This window comes from Podarcis cretensis (assembly GCF_951804945.1).
Source record: "Podarcis cretensis genome assembly, chromosome: 6".
In the NCBI taxonomy this organism is placed as follows: domain Eukaryota; kingdom Metazoa; phylum Chordata; class Lepidosauria; order Squamata; family Lacertidae; genus Podarcis; species Podarcis cretensis.
In genome coordinates, this window is record NC_137175.1 from 9,840,939 (window position 1) to 9,849,129 (window position 8,191).

An 8,191-nucleotide genomic window follows, 5' to 3' on the forward strand; every position below is an offset into this window, starting at 1 on the left:
TAGGATAGCGCCCCCGAGAGCTTGAGCTGAAAATGAAATTAAAGTGGCCGAGGAAAGGAATGATGTTGATACTTCCAGTCCTGATGAAAAGCATTTCTCCAACTTACACCCACAGTTTCCAATTGCCTGATTTGGGTTTCTTTTGCCCATCATCACTCCAGAAACACAATCTCTGGTGTTTCAAAGTTGCCCTAGAAAAATGAATGAGAAACCTCTAATGGATAGTTTGTGGCGGGTGAAGGCTACATTGAAATATCTACTTCAGGTGACATATCTATTTCAATATACAGGAAGACTATAAAATAGCAAGGAAAGATAAAGTTTGAGTAGGATGTGCAATCATTTCCAAGAGAGGACATGCCTTGCCTTCATATTTCTTGCAAGGGAAAGTTAGGGAAATTCAATGCATTGCAGCATTTTCTTCCCCAACCCTCACTTTCCACCAGCAGTTAGTTTCACAAGGACCAGCTGATTCTCCTCCAAGAAGGTAATATGATTTACGTTTAAGTTAAACAAGCTGTAGCTTAGGGCCCCACTCTCTTGGGCTCTCCAATCCACTATTAATATACTGTACTTCTTCTTAATTGTATTTCAGTTCAACAATTACTTTGATAAAATACATATTTTGTTATGTGCAAATGGCTTTAGATACCTATTAGGTCCATAAATTACCACATAGCATATATTGAACACAAAAACAGCGGCAATTTGGTGTTGACAAAGGACAGCTGGACATATAAAGGGCCCCATTATCTTCAGTAGCTTAGGGCCTTATCAAACCTAAATCCGGCCCTGGTGATAACTCATATATATATATACAGTGGTACCTCGGGTTACATACGCTTCAGGTTACATATGCTTCAGGTTACAGACTCCGCTAACCCAGAAATATTACCTCAGGTTAAGAAGTTTGCTTCAGGATGAGAACAGAAATCATGCGGCGGCGGTGCGGCGGCAGCAGGAAGTCCCTTAGCTAAAGTGGTACCTCAGGTTAAGAGCAGTTTCAGGTTAAGAAGGGACCTCCAGAACGAATTAAGTTCTTAACCCAAGGTACCACTGTATATATATCATATAAATATCTACTACTTTACTAGGAGCAGAGGAACTGGGGAGAGCAGGGGACCCTCCGTTGCAGTGGTTCAGCACAGGGCAGTGGCAGAACATGTTCAAACTGTGCATGTTTAAATGCACACATGCTAGGGGGCTGGGCACAGGGCATGGAGGGAGAAAGGAGCCCACCACACTCCAGCTCAGCTCTTGCAGCCAGTGTAACACCAGCCCCAAGCTGTTTTGCAGGGCTGCAATGTTCCTGGCCTCACAAGGCGGCCCAGGGCCCTGTACCTCACAAAGCCAGACCCTCCAAGTGCCCCTAGTTTCCAGGGACACCCCTGATTTAGAGAAGCCATCCCAGTTTCTGATTTGATCCCAGAATGTCCCACTTTCCCTTAGGATGTCCCAGTTTTCAGTGGAGAAATGTTGGAGGGTATGGAGCTAGCCAACCCCCGAACCGTCTGAAGGCAATCCTGAAGAGGGAAGTTTTTAAAATGTTTAATGTTTTATTGTGTTTTTATATATGTTGGAAGCAACCCAGTAAGATGTGTGGGGTATAAATAGTAAAAGTGTTTTTATGGAATGGGACGTCCCTGTTTTCCTTAGGGAAATGTTGGAGGGTATGCAAACCTGCTTGGGGAGGATGGTATGATACAGAAAATAAAAACAGAACCAGCAACAACCTAATTTATTTCCTTTCTCTACGAATTACTCTGCTCAACAAAGAACATGACTTTTTAGTTCTAATAATTTCAGTCCCCTTCTCCTTGGAGAAGGGGACTACGGAGGGCGAGATGGTGGGACAGTGTTCTTGAAGCTATCAGCATGAGTTTGGCGGGAGGCAGTGGAAGACAGGAGTGCCTGGCGTGCTCTGGTCCATGGGGTCACAAAGAGTTGGACACGACTAAACGACTAAACAACAACAACAACAATTTCAGTCCATGCCCTGCCAGCCACAATGTTTGCAAAGGAGTCATTTGTTTTCAAACCCCTTTGTGCCTTTCCACAATGCTGCCATCCCCTAGTTTGCTTTTTCACCTGTTTAATTTTTATGCAAAGCTAAATGAGTGCTCACTGGAAGGACAGATCGTGAAGCTGAGGCTCCAATACTTTGGCCACCTCATGAGAAGAGAAGACTCCCTGGAAAAGACCCTGATGTTGGGAAAGATGGAGGGCAGAAGGAGAAGGGGACGACAGAGGACGAGATGGTTGGACAGTGTTCTCGAAGCTACCAGCATGAGTTTGACCAAACTGCGGGAGGCGGTGGAAGACAGGAGTGGCTGGCGTGCTCTGGTCCATGGGGTCACGAAGAGTCGGACACGACTAAACGACTAAACAACAACAACAACAAAAATGGATAAAATCATGCCCATGCCCACCCCACTAAACACAACAGCCACTTTCTTGGTATACATGCTGCCAAATGATTTGCCCGGTTGCATTTTTATTTTTCGCTCTAATTCTCTCTTAATTGGTCCCCCCCCCCCCAACCTCTGTGTCTTGCAGTAATAAAGTGTTGGGTCTGCATGGTTTGTGTTCTGGTCTTTGCCCTATAAAAGGTTGAATTTCACAGATATTTCACAGGTATCTGATAGACCACCAGAACCAAAATACATTGTGGATTGTTCCTTAACTAAAGGTAAAGGGACCCCTGACTGTTAGGTCCAGTCACGGACGACTCTGGGGTTGTGGCGCTCATCTCGCTTTACTGGCTGAGGGAGCTGGCGTTTGTCCACAGACAGCTTCCGTGTCATGTGGCCAGCATGACTAAGCCGCTTATGGCGAACCAGAGCAGTGCACAGAAATGCCATTTACCTTCTCACTGGAGTGGTACCTATTTATCTACTCACACTTTGATGTGCTTTTAAACTGCTAGTTGGCAGGAGCAGGGACTGAACAATGGGAGCTCGCCCCGTTGCGGGGATTCGAACCGCCGACCTTCTGATTGGCAAGCTGTGGTTTAGACCACAGTGCCACCCACTTCCCTTGTTCCTTAATTCGAGAAGTGAAAAAGCATACCCAGATAGAAGCTGTGATGGGAATAAGAATAAGAAGAGTAACGCCCTGATTCCAGTGTATTGAAATTCAAGTATGCAGCACCCCAGGGCAGCCAAGCAAAGGCAAAGTTTGTGTACATTTTCCAAGACCCCACCTAGGCCCTCATCTCCGTTCAGCTGGGTTATAAGAGCTCTAGAAATCACTCATTACCTGCAATATCCTGCTACACTGTCTACATGCTTTAAAAAAAATGTTTTGAAATAAATTGCAGTTGGAGAAATATTGTTCCAATTATTTTTATGGCACACCTCCAGGTTTATTCGCATTCCTCTGAGTCCCACTATCACTTTCTTTTAACTTCTTCTACTGAGCTATGTTTGGTTTCTATTCCCCGCTTCATTTGATTTTATGTTTCTAAACCGAAGTTTTACTCATTTGCTCCAAAGCATATGCCCTTCAGACATTATGTTGAATGTGTGGGTGGGCATGTGAAATTTTCCAAGTTTTGCGACCCAGTTCTTTGACCAAACAATCATTACCAAAATGCAGGGAGACAGTTTGATTATAATGCATATATTGTTGGAAATAGAATTGAAAAAGCAATAAGGTAAAATTGCTTGCAAAAAGAGGTCTATTAGCCAAAACTGCACACAAAATTGTGTTTTCGTTAGGAGAAATTTGCATTAAAATGCTGACTAATCTTCATGAGGATAGATAGATAGATAGATAGATAGAGGTGTGTGTATGTGTAAATTCCAAATTGCTTCAGAACTGTAGAGAACTGAGTTTAAGACTGAAAAAAATGAGAAACAGAGAAAAGTAGAAATCAACAGATTTGTCCTTCCTGGCATTCAGCTAAATCTGTGAAAGATGCTCTGATTTTAAATAAGCGGATAAACTTGTGCTGATTTTTAAATATAGTTTTATGTGCAGGACTTTGATTTTAGTATGATTCAATAAAGCAAGCAAATGTTGCTGTACTTACCGCAGAGTTCAAGTCTGTTTTGAGACAAGGCAAAAGAGATGGGTAAGAGAAGCCGGAATCCAATGATGCAAATAAATTTATCATTATTATTTTTAGCTGCCAATTTGCAGAGTACCAGAGGGCAGCCCCTTGCCCTGGGGTGCATAGGTCACAGGGGAAACAAGAGGAAAACCTGCACCCCAGCGGTAGAGCATTCACATTGAATGCAGACAGTCTGGAGTTCGATCCCTGGCAGGGATACTTTTGCCTCTGGCCCTGCTCACCCCTGGCATGTGGCCCCTGGGAGGTTGCCCAGGAGAACACGTGGCCCCTGGACTGAAAAAGAGTCCCCACCCCGTTGCAGAAGAACAATTAACAGCTAGTTTTATAAATGCACCACATAACATATGCCGTTCTGTTTCTTAGCTAGGAGTGCCAGCATAGCTATGTTAGCGTATAATTAACCAGATGGGGAGAAAAAGAACCAATTATTAGGAGGTTGTTATTTGACGACGTACTCGGCATAATTAAGCTGGCTGGCTGTCATCTGAAGAAGAATGGGATGAGAGGAAGCAAATAGATTCAGGTTCAAAGATATTGGTGGATGAGACCAGGGGGACTTTGTGGTTTTCCTTGGTGGGGCTGGACAGCTGGAAGGTGCACATGCTTGGAAAATGTCAAGGCTCTGCCAAGGTTTTCGGGAAAGCTATTCCTCCCCCAGTTGAAGCAAGAGCAGAGAAAACAAGGAGAGTCATTTTTTAAAATGAGTTTCATTCAATCCTAATAGTGAGAGACAAAAGAACGCAACAAGCTTTAACATGGTATTGCTCCACACTGGGCTCCTACTCCCTCTTTCCCAGCAACAGCATCTCCCCTTACAGTGGCTGCTTGTGGCCAAATGTCTCTGATTCCTTTGTCCCTGCACGCTTAAGGAATGCCGAGTTCTGGGAGAAGGGGGATCAGAAATACTCTCCAGTGACAACGTGTCATCTGGCTCGGTCCAGTATACCTGAAGGAGCATCTCCACCCCCATCATTCTGCCCGGACACTGAGGTCCAGCGCTGAGGGCCTTCTGGTGGTTCCCTCGCTGCGAGAAGCCAAGTTACAGGGGAAAAGGCAGAGGGCCTTCTCGGTGGTGGCACCCGCCCTGTGGAACGCCCTCCCACCAGATGTCAAAGAGAACAACAACTACCAGACTTTTAGAAGACATCTGAAGGCAGCCCTGTTTAGGGAAGCTTTTAATGTTTAATAGGTTATTGTATTTTAATATTTTGTTGAAAGCCACCCAGAGTGGCTGCGGAAGCCCAGCCAGATGGGTGGGGTATAAATAATAAATTATTATTAATGGCTGCTCTGCTTCAATCCCCCCCTTCTTCTAACACTTCCCAACTATTTTGTTCATCTCTTTTTGAGCTGTGACCTTCCTCATCCCTCTCAAGCCCCTGCTGTGTTTCAATGCTGCATTCTTCTTCTGCCACGTCCAGGGTGTGTGTGATCTCCACCACTCTCCATCCATCTGGCCCTCTTGAGTCCAATCACTGACAGACAAGCATCCCCTCTTATGCATATCAGTTGTCCTCTGCTCTCACCTGTGGCTCCTAGAAGCTGTCAGCATGCAACAACACCCACATCCCAGGAAACTGACTGGCCAACTAAACCAGGTGAGGGTAGCCAGTGGGTCTCAAACCCTCAGTGAGTTAGGGACATCCCCTGCATGCAAAGATGGATTGAGCAGGTGAGATCAGTAGTAGGTCCAATGGTCAAGAAGGCGGTTTCTCCATGTGCTGTAGAGGGAAATGAGGGGCATATGGGGCTTGTCCATCTGGCATGGTAGCCTGATGTCAGGGACTGGATTGAAGAGGAGGAGGAATGGTAATCACCTTCCCTTCTCCTGCAGCTTAAGGTTACCAGATTTTTTCAATGAATCCAGGGATAAATAAATAAATAAATAAATAAATACTGCACGTTTGGGACGTTGATGCTGCAGTGATGGCGGTGGCTGAGAGGCAGCCACGGCCTTGACCTCAACCGCCACATTTCCCCTTCCTCCAAGGCTTCTATCTCCTTTCTCCATGAGCCTGGGCAGCCTCTGAGTTGTTCGTTCTTCGGTGGTGGTAGTGGTGGTGGTGGAGAAGCAGTGTGCGGTGTGTCAGGCATGGGAGGCAAAGGAGGAGGGCTGAGAGTGCAGGCAGCGCAATTCCTCCCTTCCCATCAGAGCAGCCCCAATCCCATTCCTACTTGCATGCAAGCAGGAGGGGGTGGGGATCCCTCAGCTGGGAAGGGAGGCTTCCCGTTGCCTAACTGAGAGATCCCTGCCCCCTCCTGCTTGCACACAAATAGGAGTTGGGAGGCTGCTCCGATAGGCAGCATGAAGCCTTCCTTCACAGCTTAGTTGCTGAGGTCAGGGAAGGTGGAGGCAACCCGGAAGCTGCATCTTAGAGCACCTGCACCGCCATCATATGGGGACTTCCGAGCAGCTCCTGAAGCCAGCCAGAGCCAACTGCTCTGGGCTGCTGAGACTGCCACTGCTGCGTTTCCCAGGGACATTAGAATTTGTCTGGGGACTTATTCACAAATCTGGGGACTGTCCCCGGGAAACGGGGACGTCTGGTAACCCTACTGTAGCTTCTAGAGAAGAGGAAGGCAGTATTGAATTACAGCAGGGCTTTGAGGAAGATCACAGCTCAGAGGCAGATGGACAGAAGAGTTGGGAGGTGTTAGGAGAAGGGGGTGGGGAAGCAGAGTCAGAGCAGCCAGCCGACACATTATCACTGGAGAGCATAGATGACCCACCTTCCCCTAGAATGCTGTGTTTGTTAAGTGCAAGAACAAAGGACTCAGAGACACTTGACCACAGGCGGCCAGCGTAAAAGGAAATGCTGTTGCTTGGAAAGGAGTGGAGGAGTTGCTCAGTGTGAGCAATGCCATTAATGGAAGATGACTGGATTTCTTTGTCTCTCACCATGATGATTGAATAAACTCCTTAGTAAGGACTCTATTTGTTTCCATCCTGCTTCTTGCTTCCACCGGGGGAGGGAGAGAATTCCCCAAGCCTGACCCAACTAGGAGAAAATAAACACTAATCCTAAACCTCCATTGCCTTGTGGGACGTTTTTGGAAGAAGAAAATGCTGAGGAATAAATCCTACACAAATCTGGAATAGAGTCCCTAATACAGTTGGGTGGTGCCTTGTAAGCCCCTCCTGGAAATTCCTGTAGCTAAGATGGTGACAAATGTATTGCTCTTCTTGTTAGGATATTGATGTTCCGTTTCACCTAAACAGATGTGTGGAGCTGTTGTATGTCACATGTCTGTTTACATTCCAGCACAGCTTGCTGGGAACTTCCGTTTGTGCATAGCTTTTGCCTTATGCTTCTTGCTTGGACACGAAGGGGAGAAGACATGTTTTTCTTTTGTCCTGATGCTGAATAAATGCTTGTAAATACGCTTTACACAGCCTCTCTCTGCCCTTATCTCTGCTGGCTTGTGTGCCCAACTTCTGACAGTTTCTGAAGCTCAGGTTGCAGTTTATATGCAGAGGACTGGAGTTTGACAGGCAATCAGCCGGTGGGCTGGAGCCAGCTGGGGGCCTGCCAATTGCCCCCGTTCCCTTGGACGCATCACAACACTTGTTTCCTTTGGACCACATCAGCAAGGCCAAGATGGGGTCTTGTTGTCTGGGCAGCCCAGGATCTCCATACACACTGCCCAGGCTTGCATCCCAGAGAGGTCACTTCAGTACTGCACATGCAGCAACTGGACTTCACCTCCGGAGCAGCACTCCATTGTCTCTCGAGACAGATGGTTGCCAACAACAACATCGACACAAACCACATGGACATTACTAGCTTCTAAAAAGGGAGTGGGGTTGTGGTCGGGAAGAAGCAAAACAGATCTGCAGTGAATTGTGCATGTGCCAGTTTTGAAATTATTAATAGCAAACTCATGCTGAGTTATGACAGCTATATAGCCAAAATGGGGCTACTCATAAAGTAAAAGGAACCTTCAGCATGCTCAGAAGAAACATGAGTATTGCAGAAGTAGAGGGGAAACCTTAGAGACATGAATCCTTCAAAAAAACCAGCCCCATGGGGACATAGAATACTGAGTTGTCTTTTGGGAGTGGGGATGAAAAATGGCAATGTGGGGCTGGGAAGGTGGAACGGAATGGAGTAGCCT